This window comes from Bidens hawaiensis, unplaced genomic scaffold, assembly GCF_021521415.1.
Source record: "Bidens hawaiensis isolate Kalapana, Puna unplaced genomic scaffold, B.hawaiensis_p1.1 tig00025964_1, whole genome shotgun sequence".
In the NCBI taxonomy this organism is placed as follows: domain Eukaryota; kingdom Viridiplantae; phylum Streptophyta; class Magnoliopsida; order Asterales; family Asteraceae; genus Bidens; species Bidens hawaiensis.
In genome coordinates, this window is record NW_027494164.1 from 253,949 (window position 1) to 273,526 (window position 19,578).

The following is a 19,578-nucleotide window of genomic DNA, read 5'->3' on the forward strand; positions in this document are numbered from 1 at the left end:
GGATAGATCAAGGCGGATGATAGGTTTAAATCAAAGTGCATACATTTATTAAGAGCATATTGGATGGCAGTTAAGAGCATATTGAAATACCTTATGGAGACTAAGGATATGTTTCTAATATATGGCTCTGGTGAGGAGGAACTCATTGTAAAGGGTTACACTGATGCGAGTTTCCAAACTGATCGAGATGATTCTCGATCACAATCAGGATATATTTTTGTTCTAAATGGTGGAGTTGTCTCTTAGAAGAGCGCAAAACAAGACGTGGTAGCGTTGTCCACCACTGAATCTGAATACATCGCCGCCCCATTGGCAGCTCAAGAAGCTGCATGGATTAGAAAGTTCGTGGCCGATCTAGGGGTAGTCCGTACCATTCAAGACCCTCTAGAAATCTTTTGTGACAACGAGGGTGCGATTGCTCAAATCAAGGAACCCCGTGCACATCAAAAGACAAGGCACATTGAGCAGAGATTCAACTACATAAGGGATGAAGTTGAAAAAGAAAATATATGTATTCGCAAAGTTCACACTGATCAAAACATTGCGGATCCACTCATGAAGCTCCTAGAAAGGCCAAAGCATGAAGGTCATACTTGTGCCTTAGGACTTCGATATTCTAGTGATTGGATTTGATCAAAATTTTGTATTTGGATAATTGTTTATTTTAACTCAATCATATGGTTTTGGTTATGATTATGTTTTAAGTTATGTTCCATTTTAGCATGTTTAGATCCATGAATAAGTTGATTATTCTAAATATCCGTAGTCGATCACATTTGTTGGAACAAATGTGAAGGTAAGACTATTATGAACTTGGATTGGTATATATTCATGAGGTATGAATATAGCAAGGGTTTGTTGCCAAGGTTCATAGATATTTATGGGATAAATATTGGACTGACCCACCCTCAATTTTACTGCATGGAATCCTTGTGATTTGTGGTCATAAGTAAATTTGAGTAAAGGCGAAAATCATAGTATCCCCCGAACTGAGATACATATTGGGTCTTGATATTCACCGACTATTATACTTTGACTTAGTTCTTCGCTGCTCTGAAATATGTCAGTACATAAGGCTATGCTCAAGTATAGTATAAGGTGATAGTGAGAGATGTATGTAGTCAATAGGGGATTTGTCCCTCTTATTCGTTGAGAGTTAAATGTCCAAGGCCTGATAAGGTAAATCAACAGAGAATGATCACTCTGTGTCTATGGATTTAACCTGACATCTGTTGCAAAAGGATAAATGATGGTTTCTCCTAAATCATTTTCAAGTAAGGGACTTGAAGGGGATGATGTTATTGAATGACACTTCGTCATGCGTATTAGGGGTAGTAATATGCGGTATTTACTACTTACATCAATCTTCTATGTATCTTGTGCAAGTGGAAGATTGTTGGAATCGATCTGCCCAAGACACATATTTGAGTTGATGTGGCTAATGCGTTATGATCCAAGTTGGGTCATACCCAATAACAAGCTAGACAAATACCACGATATTTATTATTAGATATGATCTAGTTAATAAATATCAAACACGTATAATATTTGGAAAAATGGTTTTCTAAATATTTTCACTTGTGTAATAAATTATATGGATAATTTATATTTGAGAGATGTTATTTAAATTGGTTAAATAACAAATTTTGCATGTTACTTGTTTTGTGAAATGTTACATAAACATATTACAAGTAAATAATTATAATTTGGTTTAAAGGTTTGGGAGGGAAAACACCAACAGGGCGGCCCCCTTTCCCCCCTCTCTCTTGTTGCCTCTTTATTATCAAAAATGCAATAACCTTGATTGGGTTAGAGTGTTGGACACACATAACAACTCTTACACCTTCTCTCACACACACAAGAACTCTCTCTTCTCTCCTTCTCTCAGCCGAACAAGAGGAAGAACAAGGGAGGCTTTGCAAAGTGTAAATCCTAGCAAACTTGGTGTTTTGTTGATTGGCTTGAACGGGTATACAAGCTTGAGGTCTTCTCGTTTGAAGATTCGTCATTCACTCATTCATCCCCTTCTAATTTCTGGAAATTAAAAGGTATGTAAACTAACACCCTATGGTTGTTATGATTGTATGTATATCGTATATGGATCCTGGTTTGGGTTTAACATAAATCGGGTTTTATGTGTATTGGTAAACAATTAAAACTAATAATTTCCGCTGCGTTTTCCTAATAAAAGGGTTTATTTGGACTTTGATAATCTTGTAAAAACCCAACAATGATATCTATTGAAAACAAAATATTAGAAATTTTGGACTACAAAGACTTGATCGAGAGCTTTGCTTCCCAAAACGCTAGAAGAGCCTCAAAATTCGCTTAAGTTTCATCATTTTGATACACTAGTTTTGTATTGTTTATTTTAAGGAATATGTCAGCTTTATTTTGATACAGTTGTATTCGTATTATGGTTTTTTGATATTTAATTTATGAGTTTATATTATAAGAAGGAGGCCCAAAATTTGGCTCGCACGAGGCCTAAATTTTTTTAGCATTCTCGGAGACGGGTCTGCTAGTGAGACGTCCACTTTTTAAATCAACCTGCAAGTGATTTCTTGTTTTCTTTACCAATCTAGTCGCTAACCTTGACCCTACCTTAGAGTTGCATTTTTTTTATTATTTTTTTGTCTTGATTCCTTCTGCCGATCGGACTGCTCCAAAGCTTAGGGTTTTCTTTTTTTTTTTTATGTTATTATATAGTATACTCATGCAAGGCTTCACACAAATGGGCTCGGGTCGGGCTTTAACTTGGTTCTTCAAGATTTGAGCGTATAAGGCCTTTATGTCTTGAAACAAAACTCGGTTCTTTTCTTCTTTAAAACCCGCAACCTACAAAAGATATATAACTTTGTAAGATCATGTCAAAACAAGTAAAATCATTATTTTTTAGATAATTAAGCAATTAAAATGATGATAAATGGTGCGGAAAACAAGTGTGTTTTACAACACATCATTAATGAAAAGAGAATTATTATAGAGAAAGGAAATAAAAAATAATTAAAAACTTACATATTGATCCATAAGGACCATCTCCATCAAAAAGTCCCAGTTGGCGTGTTTGATGTTTTGGTCAAAAATCGTTTAAGGATCAAGTAACCAAATTTGTAAGGTGAGGTTTAGTGCTATGATGATAATATCGATTATGTAAAGATTGCAAACACAAACACGAGGATTTGTTACGAGGAAAAGCCTTTGATCTTGGTCAGATCGCTAGCACAAAACCTCGAGTGATGACAAATCGTCTATCACCACTTTATTAATGTAAAAATCGGGTTACAAGGGGTGGAGTTTATGATCAAAGATTACAAAGTAGCTAGGTGTGTGTATGAACTACTTAGTGAGTTCTTGAGAGAGTGTTTTAGATTATCAGTCGTCAATAAGTGAATGCATGGCCTAATTTGATCCGCCATGTTCCCACTATCTTCATCCATGACTTTTGACCACGTGTTTGACAAGTCCAAGCGAGATATCAGGTGGAATAGGTCTTGTAGCCGTTGTACTTATTAATTATCAACCTACACACAAGAAACAATTGTTAATAATACTAATTACTGAGGATCTTTAATCCTGACACAGCTCCGGAGCTCTTCAGAAGGATAATTGATCCAGACTTGTGTTCAAGAATAGCATAACCTCAGTAATTAATTATTTGTGGCCTAACAATTGCCCCCAATTTGGCGGTTGATGATAGGATAACAGCTGTCAAATTATATTCAAATTTCAAAACCTGCAAAAACAAGATGAAAAGACACAAATATGGGTTAAAGTAAAAATAATTAATTAACTTAGGGATCAAAGATAAAACCCGGCTCCTTTTTATTATCTTCATTTCGGAAGCTTCTCGTCTTCAATCCTCTATAGTTTAGGTAATCCTTTATCCCTTTCTTCCTTTTATATTCTGTATTGTTCAATCTTTACCGATAGTTGCTTCTCAAAATCGTCAAGCCATATGGACGGAGAGATGAAAAGTCAAGTGTTATTGCAAAACCCTTCATCGGAAATTTGCAAATTTACCGACCCCGAGATCGACCAAATAGCATCTTCTTTTCCTTCCAAATTGTATTCAGACCTTACAATTTTTCTAACCCAAGCGATATATCATCAAAGGTATGGGTCTGCTTTCCGGCTTGTCCTTTTCTACTTGGTTACTCATACCCATTCCCGGAGTTTACCCAAAGATTCTTCACCCTTACCGGCATTAGCTACATTCAGGCTATGCCGATGATATGGCGAGCTTTACTGGCCCTTGAAGAAATTATAGCTGACCATAACCTTGAGTTCGGACTCTCATAACTTTCATACATATACTCTCTGTACACCCACGTCTGCACTCCTTTCCCGCTCAAATCCAAGCCTCACCAGCCTATTCCCTTGACAAAGTCACTCAAAACGACCCTCACTGGAAAAATCAATTTTTCTTTGTCAAGCGAAACTCAATCCCAAATGGGAATACCCTTCCTACTAAGTGGATTAGGCAGGATATGATTACTGCATTTATTGTTGCTTATTGATTAGGTCGAATTCATAATACTGATTTGCTTCTTTTTTGTGCATTTGACAACTTTGCACATTTGGCCAAGCTTCCAGGAACCAAAGAAAGAGTAGCTGCATTTCTCGCACTGAGCCCAATAATCCAGACTTTCAAAATTAGGATCTGTGATTCTGATTCAGAAACTGAACAGCCAGACATCTCACCTCAAAGTAATATGTCAAGTAAGTAAAATCATAAAGATAAGTATTTTGATTTTATAAATACAAAGGAAAACTCATCTGCTTTGTTGTGTTTGAATACATTCCTAAGTCTGCCAACAAGCCTGCTGCCCAATTCTCTCTTGATGATATCGACCACTTGATTTCTCCGAAGGTAGTCAATAAGGAATCTTCCAAGTCCACCCCGACTCCTAGTCCTCACACTGTGACTACCAGAGCTAAGGCTCGGTCTGGGAAGAAGAGGAAGCTACCAGAACCTCAAGCCGAAGTCCATGATGTTGAGAAGCAGCTCCAAGAAACGGTCACTCAGGTAAGGATCCTGTATTCTTCTTTTTTTGTCTTGTTTGATAATTGTTGTTGAACCAAGTTTATGGCTCACAGGGCATCCAAGGTTTTCATTCTTACTACGGGTCAATCATCAAGGATCTCGAGGACACTCTGACAGGAATTAGGACTCTTGCTGCTGCCAAGGATAAGTTAGTTGCTAAGCTTACAAAGGAGAAGAAACAAGTTGACTCCCAAGTCCATCCTATGGAAATGAAGATGAAAGATGGGATTAACGCAGCGACTGATGAAACAAATATGTCTACGGCAAATCTGATTCTCCAAGCAAGGATCCAGTCCGTGTATGAGGCAAATGATCCTTCTTTTGATAGGGCTAATTGGGAAGTGTATGAATGGAATAAGTCATTGGCTAGGCTGGGAGTGGTAGAGGAAGAGGAGGATGCCGGTGGTGAGAACAAGGTTGTAGAGGAAGATGAGGCTAGAACCAGTGGTATGAAGGATGTGGGTGACAAGGATGAAGTAAAGAAGCAGCACCGGATGGGGATGCTGTGGAGACGGGCAATGAAGGATGATAAAGACAAGGTCAGAGCCCGGTTTTTTTTTATTTTGTTGATGTTTCCGGGATATTTGGTTGTGTACTTTAAGACAATAGTAATCTAGGGTAAAGGATCTATGATCCTTAAGACAATTATCAGGGGTAACAAAGGTGGAGGGATCCTCTATTTATGGGGATGAAGCCTTTGATGCCCCTGCCTTTACTTTCCTGCACTTGGTTGAACTATTAGTAATAACTTACTTTAACCCGTATGGATGGTCCATGTTTAAATGATGAAGTCCGGGTTATCTTTTGGTAATTTTAAGTAAGTTTTAATAAACAATATCTTTTGACTATCTGTTGATTGTCTATTATTCCAAAAATATTTATGTTATAGTTGTAGTCTTTTCTTTAATAGTTTTAAAATAAAGTCTCAAGGATACATTATCCATATGAAAACAAATTAAGAATACTGGATTCTTAAAAAAGACATAAATCAAAATTGAGTAAGTATAGATTGGTAAGATGAAACCATACCATAAGGTCTGGTTTGACCTAAGTTACCATAAATGTTGATCCTTCCGTAATCCTTGTAAAGCTTAAATTAAGGATCTTGAATCCACAAATGTTGTTACTTATGTGATCCTCATAATTGAACTTAGGATACCTGATGCAAATAACTTATGATATTAATTGGGATTAAATTCAATAAACTGGGGGCAGGCCCACAAATAAACTGGGGACAAGCCCAAAAACTGTGGACAAACCCAAAAACTGGGGACAAGCCCAAACTGGGGACTGGTCTAAAGATACGGATGTTAACTGGGGACTCGCCCAAACCGAGATTTAGCCCAAACGTGAGTGACGTGAAATCGCCAAAACCTTAGCTAACATTAAAATGTTAGAAACCTTTGTCTTGAGATAACATGAAAATTTTATAAACTGGTGGTATGGTACGTCTACCATAAATCGTAGGATCCTCCATATAGCCGAAGACTACGAAATTGTCAGTCACTAAGCGTGTACTGTTCCCACTGCCCTGGACTATGCGTTGGATAGCGTGTGCTCCAGGTGAGAGTGTAGAAACTCTAATTTATAAGAAAGGTGAAAACCTTTAAACCTTGGAAGATATGACCATCGGAGGTCATACCTTAATCATGGGCTAGGCCAAAGGAAACAGTAAAGTACCTTAAGTGTGAAGGAGAGGTGGCCAACCTCTTAATTATTGAACCTCTTACTAGAACCCTGCATTGTTATTAAAACTTGGAAAAGATAAACTTTAAGAATATATTATCCTTAAATTAATAAGAATCTTTAATGAATAAGTGATCAGATAGATATTACCAATTTTAGGATCCTTGATCCTTTAAGGATACTCGATCCTCGGAGGATACTTGATCCTGATCAGAAAAAGTACTTCTTGAGATGGATAGCATTCCACGCCCTTGGTAATCTGTTGCCTTCCATGGTGAGCAAATTATATGTCCCCTTTCCTGCTTCCGACTCGATCAGATGGGGACCTTCCCATTTAGGTGCTAGCTTTCCATCCGCCGGATTGGTTGTGTTATGGAAGGCTTTCCTCAAGACCAGATCTCCTTCCTGAAATCTTCTGATCCTTATACTCTTGTTGTATGCCCTAGCTACCCTTTGTTGATATGTCGACATCCTAATCTTGGCTAGATCTCTCAGCTCTTCAACGGTATCCAAATCATCGAGAAGGATTTCTTTATTGGCTTCAGGATCACGGATGCTTGTTCTGGTTGTAGGAACCACCATCTTTGTAGGGATTACTGTTTCTGATCCAAACACCAATGAGAAGGGTGTTTGTCTTGTTGCGTTCTTTGGTGTTATTCTATCAGCCCAAAGAACATAAGGAAGTTCCTCAGCCCACTTGCCTTTCTTGGATCCTAGTTTCTTCTTCAAGTTGTTGATGATGATCTTGTTACTTGATTCTTCTTAGCCATTGGCTTGAAGGTGAACTGGTGTAGACGTTATCATCTTGATGCCCCAACTGTCACAAAAGTTAGTAGTTATTTTCCTAATAAACTGGGATCCATTATCACAAACAATTTCAGATGGGATACCAAATCTAGTTATAATCTCTTTTAATGAAGGATATAACTTCCTTTTCTTAGACTTACACGAATGCTTCTACCTCAATCCATTTAGAGAAGTAGTCTGTCATAGCAAGCATAAAGACCTTTCCACCGGGTGCCTTCGGTAGCTTGCCAACAATATCCATTCCCTACTTCATGAAAGGCCATGAAGAGGATATAGGATACATCGGTTATGCTGGCTGATGAAGGATGTTTCCGTGCCTTTGGCAATCATCACACTTCTTTGAGTATTTCATTGCATCCTTCTTCATCGTTGGCCAAAAGTATCTTGTCCTAAGTATCCTGGAGAATAATGCTCTTCTCCCTGTGTGGTTGCCGCAATCGCCTTCGTGGAAGTCTTGGAGTACCTCTTGTATTTCAGGATCCTCGATGCATCTCAAATAGGGACTTGCAAGAGATTTTCTATATACAGTATCTTGTAAAATAATGAATTGTGATACCTTCAATCTGAAAGCTTTAGGGTTTTCCCCTGTAGGGATTTCTCCATCTTGGAGAAATTTCATGATGGGAAGGATCCAAGATCCTGCTGTCGGAGAGGACGAAGGATCCTGAAGTTTTTCTGTGCAATCCACTGTTACCTCCACAGCTTCATGTTCTCCAATTGCCGAAGACAATATATGAATGATAGGTATCTTTACATCATCCGGGATCTTCAATGATGATGCTAAGTTTGCTAAGGCATCTGCCCCAACATTTTCTTCTCTTGGTACCTGCATGATACTAAACAACTCGAAGGATTTTGCTAATTTCTTCACAATTTCTAAATTCTTGATCATATTCTCACCTTTCACTGTATAAGAGCCGTTAAAGTGGTTAGTTATAAGTAAAGAATCTACATAAACTTGAAGATACCTGATCCTCATTTGTTTGGCTAAAAGTAAACCTGCGATAAGTGCTTCGTATTCTGCCTCGTTATTGGTGGCTTGAAATTCACATGCAATGGTATAGGGTATTATTTCCCCCTGTGGTGATTTCAGTAGGATACCTAATCTTGTTCCTCTTACGTTGGATGCTCCATATGTGAAGAGCATCCAAGGATCCTTGGTTTCTTCTATTTGTTGGACCTCTAGATCAGCTTCCTTCTGCATGTCACTACTGAAATCAGCCACAAAGTCTGCAAGCGTTTGTGACTTAATGGCTGTTCTGGCCTCATACTGAATATCATATGCACTCAGCCTCACGGCCCACTTGGCCATCCTTCCTGACAATTCTGGCTTTCTAAACACATTTTTGACAGGATAATTAGTTCTTAAAATAATAGTATGTGTTACAAATTTATGTCTCAACTTGGTTGAGGCCATAATCAAAGCAAGAATACATTTTTCAAGGTGAGAATACCTGACCTCTGCATCTAAGAGGCTTTTACTTACATAATATACCGGGTGATGTTGTCCTTCACGATCCTTGGCCAGAACAACACTAACTGTATTACCTGATATGGCTAAGTATAGAGACAGCGGCTCACTGTCAATTGGCTTCATCAAAGCAGGCGCTGAGGATAGATAATCCTTAAGAGCCTTTAGTGCATCCTCATGATTTTGAGTCCATTCAAACTTTTTATTCTTCCTCAAGATATCATAGAAGTCTTTTCACTTTTCTAAGGATCTAGAAATGAATCTGTTGAGAGCAGCTATTCTTCCCGTCAGTCTTTGGACATCCTTAGCATTCACAGGATACTTCAAATTGATGATGGCCTCTAACTGCTCGGGGCTCGCTTCTATTCCTCTCTTGGTCACCATGTATCATAGAAATTTCCCAGCCTTAACACCAAAATGGCATTTTGATGGGTTCAGCTTCATATTGTACTGATCCAGGATATTGAATGCTTCTTCAAGATATCTGAGATGCTTCTCAGCCCTCTTCGACTTCACTACCATGTCATCTATGTAGACTTCCATGGTCTTGCCTAGCTGATCTTTGAACATAATGTTGACCAATCTTTGATAGGTTGCCCCTGGATCCTAGGAAAACTTTCACGTCTGGATCCTCGGGGTCTAAGGATACTTCTTTTATATCTTGCTCCCGAACCTCCAGCACATTCCTCGGATGCTGATGTGGTCGCTATGCTATCGTCTGTTTAGCTGTTGGCTTCATGGATGAAGAATAATAATTTTTGGCATCCACTTGGTCACCATCTATCCTTACTACTCCCCCACGGAGTTGGTAGCTGGATGCACTGATGGTAAGTAGAGGCTACAGCCTTCATTCCGTGTAGCCAAGGCCTGCCAAGGATAACATTGCAACAAGATAGATTGTCAATAACACAAAACTTTTTATAAGAGTTTAACCCTTCGATATACATTGGGAGTTTGATGTCCCCCATTGTTTTCTTGGTTTCGACACTGAAACCAACTAACACTGACGTCCTTTGGATGAAATCCGGGTCTGGGATATTCATTTTCTGTAGTACATCATGTTGGATGATGTTGACCGAGCTTCCACCATCGACTAGGATCCTGTGTACATAATGGTTAGCAATAAATAAGTTACAATCAAACCGTCGTGGTGTGGATCCTAGATGCTTGTTTTATCTTCTTCATCAAAGAAGATTTTTTTGTCAGTCGTCAAAGTGGTGGATATGACCGGTCATTCCCCGTCTCTAACTTGGTCTCTTTGGCATGTCTCTTGGCCGAGGAGAACAAAGTACCACATATATCTGAGCCGCCGGATATGAAGTTTATCACATGTGCATCTGGTGGAGGAGAAGTTGCCTTTTGCGGGCCATCTTCAGGATCCTGGACCCTTGACTTTTTTCTTCCCAAGAGTTCCTTAAAATGGCCCTTGCTCAGGAGGTATCCAATTTCCCTCCTTAAACCAATGCAGTCATCCGTCATATGGCCAAAATCCTCGTTGAATGCACACCCTTTGGATTTGTCTTTGAAGGTCGTTGACTTCTCGTTTTTCTGGGGCCACCTCGCTCTCTCTCCGAGATCCTTCATGGCACAAATCAAACATGTGTATCCACGGAGAAGCAATACTTAGAAATGCTTCGGTAATCTTCATCATCATCTCCTTCTTCAACTGCTCGAACATTTTGATTGTTGAATTTGGAGTAAGGCTTCGGGTTGTTGTTCCTGAACGAGGATCCTTCTTTCTTGTTAGGAGATTCTTGCTTTGTTGTTCCCTAACCGTTCTTGGATCCTTTTGTCATCCTCTAGCCGTATGAAGCTAAGTGTCATGTTCCTTACTTCATCTAAAGTCCTGCAAGGAGTCATCACAAGATCATCATAAAAAGGTGGGCCCCTATTTAGTCCCATCTTGAACGCTTCCACAGCCGTAGCCATATCAAGATTAGGGATCTCTAGGGCCTCCCTGCCAAACCTCGTAACAAAATCCCTATGGGATTCATTATTAGGTTGGACAACTCTATATAAGTCACTAGTTAACTATTCAAATTTCCTACTACAAGAAAATTGGCAGTTGAACAAGTTAACTAAATGTGAAAAGGAAGTAACAGAAAAGGGAGGATGACTTAGCAGCCATTTTAGTGCAGATCCTATTAGTGTGGATCTGAAACCCTTGCATAGACAAGCTTCCTTGAGTTTTTCAGGAATTGGGTTGTTCTTCATCCTTTCCCTATATTGAGCCACATGTTCTTCCGGATCAGTGGTCCCATCATACACTTTCATGTTGGGGGTTTGAAAGAGTTTTGGGATATCCGCATCACAGATTGGTGGAGTGAATCTGGATAACCTATGGTTCCCTTCTGGTATTTCAGGGATTGGAAGGACCACCCCTGGTACGCTGGATATCATATCCTTAAGCTTCTGCAGTTCCTGCCATAGCCTGGTTGATACATGCATCCTGCATGGAACCAAGATTAGCATATAAGAATATAGGATTATATGAGTTACCTCTTTGTTGTGTTAATGTTGGCATTCCAGAGAAATAGCTAAGGTAAGAAGCGTCTGCTACGGGGATTGGTCCACCAGAGGCAATGGTCTGCATAGGGATAATGTCTCCTTCATGGACTTCTGAGGCTCTTTGATCCTTCCTTGATTCTGGAAGAAGGATCCGTGAGGCTGGGAGTTGAAGGATCCTTGACGATACAACTCGGAGGATCCTGGCTGAAGGATTGACGATCCTTGCTGGGTGAGAGAGAATCCTTGAGCTTGTAGACCCATGAACCCTGGATTAAGGATAGATGATTCTTGTTGGAAAACTGAGGATCCCTTAGCTTGCTGACCCATGGACCCCTGATGAAGGATAGATGATCCTTGTTGGAAAACTTAGGATCCCTGAGTTTGCTGACTCATGGATCCCGGTTGAAGGATAGATGATCCTTGTGCATGTTGAGCCAAGGATCCTGGAGTGGTAAAATCCAGCATCCTAGGCATTAGAGGAGTCTGATCCTATGTTGGCCTCTTGGTCCTCTTGGATCTTCTATCTCCCGAAGGTTCCTCTGGTTAGTCTTGCTCTGCTGCTCCATGTAAGCTTTAACCTGTGAAAACATAGCAGAAACATCATTGTTAGAGTTAACCACCGAAGTGGCAGCAGTGGTTTTTGAGCTCTGGAAGACTGGGATTTGTGTCTTCGTTTCCAGCCGATGTGGTCCTTGGAGCTGCTTCTAGCGGAGGAGGCATCGGTGGTAAGATTCTTGTTGAGTGATAAATGGATGAGGGCATGGTTGATAAAGCAGAAGATTGTTGAGAGGCCATTGATAGTAGTATAGGTAGAAAAGGTTGAAGATTGATAAGAAATATTATAGATTATAGCACTAATTGCCCCACGGTGGGCGCCAAATTGTTTTGGCCAAAAATCGTTTAAGGATCAAGTAACCAAATTTGTAAGGTGAGGTTTAGTGCTATGATGATAATATCTATTATGTAAAGATATCAAACACAAACACGAGGATTTGTTATGAGGAAAATCCCTAGATCTTGGTCGGATCGCCGGCACAAAAACCTCGGGTGATGACAAATCGTCTATCACCACTTTATTAATGTAAAAATCGGGTTACAAGGGTGGAGTTTATGATCAAAGATTACAAAATAGCTAGGTGTGTGTATGAACTACTTAGTGAGTTCTTGAGAGAATGTTTTAGATTATCAGCCGTCAATAAGTGAATGTGTGGCCTAATTTTATCTTAAACTCGGTATTTAACTAAAATAACAACTAACAACTATGCCCTACAAATCCGCCATCTTCCCACTATCTTCATCCATGACTTTTGACCACGTGTTTGACAAGTCTAGTAGCGAGATATCAGGTGGAATAGGTCTTGTAGCCGTTGTACTTATTAATTATCAACCTACACACAAGAAACAATTGTTAATAATACCAATTACTAAGGATCCTTAATCCTGACACAGCTCCGGAGCTCTTCATAAGGATAATTGATCCAAACTTGTGTTCAAGAATAGCATATCCTCAGTACTTAATTATTTGTGGCCTAACATTTGTTATCCTTGATGGTTCATACTCTCAAATTCTAACCTTAACTGTGGATGGAGATGTTTTGAGAACATCAATTTCATTCAACATTGTAAAGGTTTCAACATCCATTTTAGTCTGATTAAAAAAAATTTAGTGAAATAATAAGTTAAAATATAAAATAAATAATTAAGGATTTAAGAGCTTACATTGTAGAAGCTTCAAAGAGAAGAAGATTGTTGTGAATGTGGAGAATGCATCTATGAGTGGATGTTATATAGTATATACGGATATGTTTATTTTTGGTAAACCTCGTATGTTTAGAAATAGTATATTTAAATAATAAATATACAATAATTAAATTCAATACTGCCTATGTAAAATAATTTTATATTTTGTACATATACAGCATATAAATACCGCCTATATAAATACAGAATATTAGTCAATATATGCTTCAAAATATAACCTATATAGGGTCAGGCTAAACGTACCCCCTTGTTGCTTGTCATACCCCACCCCCCCCCCCCCCCCAAAAAAAACCAGCTTTATATTACCCCTTGAAATCATATAATTAAACAAATTAGCACAAAACTAAGTATTTCGGTTTTTATTTCTTACAATGTTGCATTTTCTTTTTATGATTTCGGGTTTAGCGTTTAGGGTCTAGGGTTTTTTTTGGGTAAATAGGCATTGCCTGGAAAAGGGTTTCGGGTTTATTTTGTAAAAGGTGTGTGTGTGTGTGTGTGTGATTTTATCATATATTCAATTGGATTCTTTCTGGAATATATTAAGATCACTAAATAATATGGGATACAAGTTAAAAAAGGATAATGAGAGGTTTAAATTGTATTTCTTAAATAGTTGAAGGGAGGGGGTATGTTTAATAAAACTAGAGCAAGTGGGGTATGTTTAGCAATACCCTATATATACAGCATATAAATACCGTATATAAATACAAAATATCGCCTATAAATACAAAATGTAAATTTATAATCAAAATCCAGAGCTTAATTTTTGGAACTACCAAAAATTACACATGCTAAAAAATGAAACATCATAATTATAGTTATTTATAAATAGTAATTTCTAAACATACTTAATTTCATCAAAATCCGTAGCTTAATTTTTGGAACTACCAAAAATTACACAAGCTTAAAAATGAAACATCATAATTATAGTTATTTATAAATAGTTATTTTTAGTCATACTGAATTTCTAGTCAAAATATAAAAAATTGTAAATAAAAATATGTCAACCTTAATTATTGAAACTTAAAAAATATATAAGAGATTTGAATTTCAATTGTAGTCAAACATCTTAATTAACGCAGAAACATCCTAATTATTTCAATTGAATTTCAAACATCCTAATAATGTAATTAACTAAATTCAATGGTCGTCAAACAGTATAATGAAACAACATCCTAATTATAGTTATTTCAAAATTCTTATTTCTATATATACTTAAATTCTAGTCAAAATATAGAATTGGAATTCAAATATGTCAACCTTAATTTTTGAAACTAATATATTTGACTAAATTCAAATTGCAGTCAAACAATAGGTTTGAATTTACAAAGATTTGAAAATTCCAATTATATGAAAAAATAATTTACACAAATATTAAGTAAATAAAATAGAATTAAAGACATATAACTGGAAAATTCTAAAATTAATATACCTACGAAGACATATTTGATCGAGAATATGGACAGATTGAAGATGGAGACGATTTAAATAATAGATTGAATACGGATGGAAAAAAGGAGAGATGTGGACAAAGATATGTAAGGCCTCGTTCCCGGTGCCTCACTTTGGACGTTGGATTTACTCATAAACACGGTTCTACAAATCAGAGTTAATTAAAACTTTCACGGAAACGTTAACTTCAATCATTCGTTACAAAAACATTCAAACTTGTCTTTTAAACATAACATGAACATCATAACTTAAACAACATTTCTTCCATCTTCGGATATCAGCCGTTCAATCCATGCCATGTGTCATCCTCATGCTAACTCATTAAGCATATTTACCTGCGTGCATACGAAAAGTCAACTATGCTGAGTGAGTTCTAGTTAATCAGGCAACGTGCAATACATTCTCATACATTCACGTATACGTATCCGAAAATACAAATTCGTACTTACACTGAACTTCATTCCTGACACTTTATAATTATCCGTAAAAGGACCATTGCATAATATCTATTAGAAGAACAATTTCTATTACCCATAGAAGTAATAACTTGTATCATCCATAGAAGGATCTATATTAACTATCCATAGAAGGATCCCTAGATATTAACCATAGAAGGATCCTTAAACATCACCTATAGGTAGAACCCTATATACTTTCCATAGAAGGACCACTACACCTGATCCATAAAAGGAACCACACACACACACACACACACACACATATATATATATATATATATATATATATATATATTGTCTATAGAAGGAACCTTATACCTGATCCATAAAAGGAACCATATATATTGCCATAGAAGGTACTCCATAGAAGGAACGCATACTCAATTATATAATATCCGTATAAGGAACGCTAATAAGGTTCACAGTCCTTATTTACGCTATCACATATCGAGTCTAGTTCCAATAATAGTTTAGAGGGATTTGTCATCCTAAATTACTATGTTGGACGTAGATCTCACATACCATTCGTGTACCTGCTTACACATACCTCACATATACGAACACTTAGGTGTTCTTCACATCATTCATCTAACAACCATACTCCTTGACGATACGTGCAATATCCGAAGATCGTTCACGTACCGACAGGCATTCGTCCATTACATTCATACATTCTATTGCATATATCATATATAGCATACACTTACCACTTAATCTAAGTGTATTAACATTCACATTGAGTATGCACACAGCCCCAAAAACATAACAAGGAAGTGGGGCTAGAAACTCACCTGAATCCGGTTTTGTTCACTGTTAGTGGTTATTCCTCTCTTTAACTGGGCTCGGCTAACTGTACATTCATTATAAGTGTCAATATTTGCCCTAATCACATTATTTAGGTTTCAGCAAAAATGGTTAAGTCTGGTCTATTCTAATGGCCTTGTAAGGCATTGTAATTGAATGGTCCCCTCATCTGAACACAACCTTGTATTCGATTACCCAAGTATTCGAATGGGTTCTTATTTTCAAACACCTAGGTATTACGAATGACTATAAGTTAGAATACAAATTATATTCAAACATCAATGTATCCGAATACATTTGTATTCAAACTCATTTGCACCCAAGCACATTTGTATTCGAATAGGATCGTGTTAGAATGGAACTTGTATTCGATTTGATTTTGTATTCGAAAAGGATGTATTCTATTAGACATTTATACTTGTATAACCTTTCTTGTATTTTCTTTCTGCCCTTATCTTTCATGTATTCGAATAGGGAAATTGTATTCGAATGGTAACCCCATCGAATACACCCTCTGGGTTACTGTACACCCCTTGTTTTCATTATCATTATATATTTTAACATTGATAACCCTATTATGGCAGCATATCACCCTTAAACCGTTTCCCTTTCTTCCTTAGCCTAGATCTAGTCCGGTTGTTTATAAAGCTTTAACCTTTATTGGTTTTTAAGCGTATTAGGCTAGATCTAGGGTTTCTAAGTGAACCGTATTTACTCACGAGTTCATTTAGTCCACTTTAATCATCAAGTTTACATTTTTATCACATAATAAGGTACTATCCTACTCAGTTTCATGCAAAACCGACTTCGTTTACCCGTTCTTTTCACAAACTGAACACTATTCGTTTTACCCTAAACAAACAAAATAACCCGTTTACTATAAAGTTTATTACTTTATCAATAATCATGACCCGACCTATCATCCTACCAAGTTTCATGCAAATCCGTGCACGAAAAGTAAGTTTTTTTAACAAAAACGTATCTTTGAGGTTTTGTCTAAAATCACTAGAGAAGCCCAAAACCATATCAAACGAACTCCAATTTGAGTTATTCAAGCACCACGGAAACGTCTCGCCGAGATCTACCGGTGCCTCTTACTGCGGCTGCCGGAAGACGCCGCTACACTCGCCGGAAAACTGAAACAGTTGTCGGAATCTTCATCTTTTAGCTGTTACGGTTTTGTTGATAAAAGCCGGACTTTCCGACCTCTGATCGAAGATCTGATCAGTGAGAATCTTTCTTTATATTCCATGACCACTCAGTTAAAACTTGAGACCGATCCGACGGTTAGATCTCTGAGAATCTTTGTGTCTTTGTGGGTGGTTTTCTCAAAAACGGGAATTGAAGAAGTGTGCATTTTTGATGGTGTAGGCTATGGTGTAGAGATGGATGAAAATGAAAAGGATTAGGGTTTAAAGGGTATTTATACTCCCTTAAGCCCATGGACCTTAGGCCCATCTTTCCTTTTTTGTCCATAATTAATTTCATCTAATTAGCCTACTTATTCTTCCATATTTATTATTTTATTTTTTCTCTACTAACTCAAGTAAATTTTTCCACCATAAATAAATAATATATTAAATATTATTCTTAGAAATTTTAGGATGTTACAAGATACAAACTGATAAACAGTATAATTTCTGTTTTCATATATGACATATTGAACAGGGTTGGAAGATAGACGGATGTAAAGATTGGAAAAGACGGTCATCGTATATGAATCAACTGGCCAGATAAACAAATCAGGGTTGATAGGTATTGAAGAAGACGGGCATTGTTGTTGCATCAATTGGCCGGAGAAAAAAAATTAGTGTAGAGATGTGTTGGACACGATGGTCATCGTTGATGCATCAATTTGCCGGATAAACAATTTAGGGTTTAGAGTTATTGGAGAAGACGGTTATGAAGTTCAAAACTAGTAGCCGGAGAAACAAATTAGGGTTGATAGGGTTGAGAACAACCAACGGGTGGATTATAACTCGGTATCGGGTTATACTTGTAAACGGGTCGCGTGTTTTTATTATTTTGTTGATTAAAATTATTAATGAATATTTGGAATTAATTATATGGAAACATGATAGCATGGATGCATAGGTGGATAGGCTAGGTAAAGGACTTGTAAACATAATTATGTTGTTTTAATATATTAGTAAGATTTACAAATAAAAAAGCTTTTTCTATTTAAAAAAAGAATTATTTCACTTTTTTATTTAAATAACTTTTTTTATAAATATACAATCTTTTTTTATAGATAAATTATGAAAAAGAGATGTATTATATATTTTAAATTAATACTACACTTCGTTACTTAAAAATATTTGTTTCTTAATTTAAACTTTGATTGTATGTAGTTATTATATAAAATTATGGTTAACTTTTAAAAAGAAAATTGAAATATGAATATGGGTATTTTACCTAAATACCCATGTAGCATTTTTAAATATCATTTCTCTCTTTTTGCATTAATTTTTCTATTGTAATTTAATCTCAACCATATATTTTTAAACAATTAAAAAAATATGTTGTCCATATTAAATTTCAAAGTTCTAAAAACTCAACTAGTTTTCAAAATATTTAAGAATTTGAGGAGGGATAATTTGAGAACTTGTTGAGTTTTAAAACTTTAAGAACTTCATTTTTAACCACACACTTAATTAAAAGCTTAGATTATGGTGCTGTTTGTTTTTTTATAGGTAAAATGTCTGCAGTCTGCGGACCACATCTGCAGACATCTGTAGCAGAAGAGGTGGACCAAACCTCTGCAGTCTGCAACAAGAAGACTGTTTGTTTTTTAACATCTGCAGACTGCTAAAATAAACTGAAATTTACATAAAAAAGGTCTTCAACATCCAAACTTAAATAATAGTCAACAACACTGAAATGATATTCATAATACCACAAACATTTTTTAAATCATTATTCCATACTTTGCATTAACTGCTAAGAAATTTCATCTCGTAACTGAGTCATATATTCCCGATCTGATGCAGTTCCAAGTGCTTCAATGTCGTCTTCATCAGCATCAATTTGCCCACGATTATTTCCAAGCGACACATCGGGTTGATCGTACTGTGTAAACAACTCATCGTCCAAACCCTGTTTCTTAATAAAATTATGTAGCGAGAAACATGCAACGGTAACGTTCCTTTGTGTTTCCAATGGAAATGGTGCCATCCTCTTCAATAGAAGGAATCTTGCTTTCAAGACACCAAAAGCACGCTCAATGACGTTTCGTAGTTTTGCATGTGCATGATTAAATTTTTCTTTATTGGTTAACGCACATCTCCGACGAAAATCTCCAAGCCAATACCTCACATTATGTAACATTTGTTACTTTTCAAACCCGAAAACCCGACCCATTTTTAATTTCCGATTTTTATATGTATTAATATAAATGTAAATCAAAGTACGACGATTTATAGTAATTATTCGTTCATCATCTTCTATACCAAAACCCTAGGTTTTATATGTATTAATATAATATTAAACCCCAGCCGGCCCCACCCCTTCTTTCCCCACGTTTTTCCAGCAGACCCAAAATCAGGCGACGACATTGAACTTCCGGTGACCTTAAACACATCCAA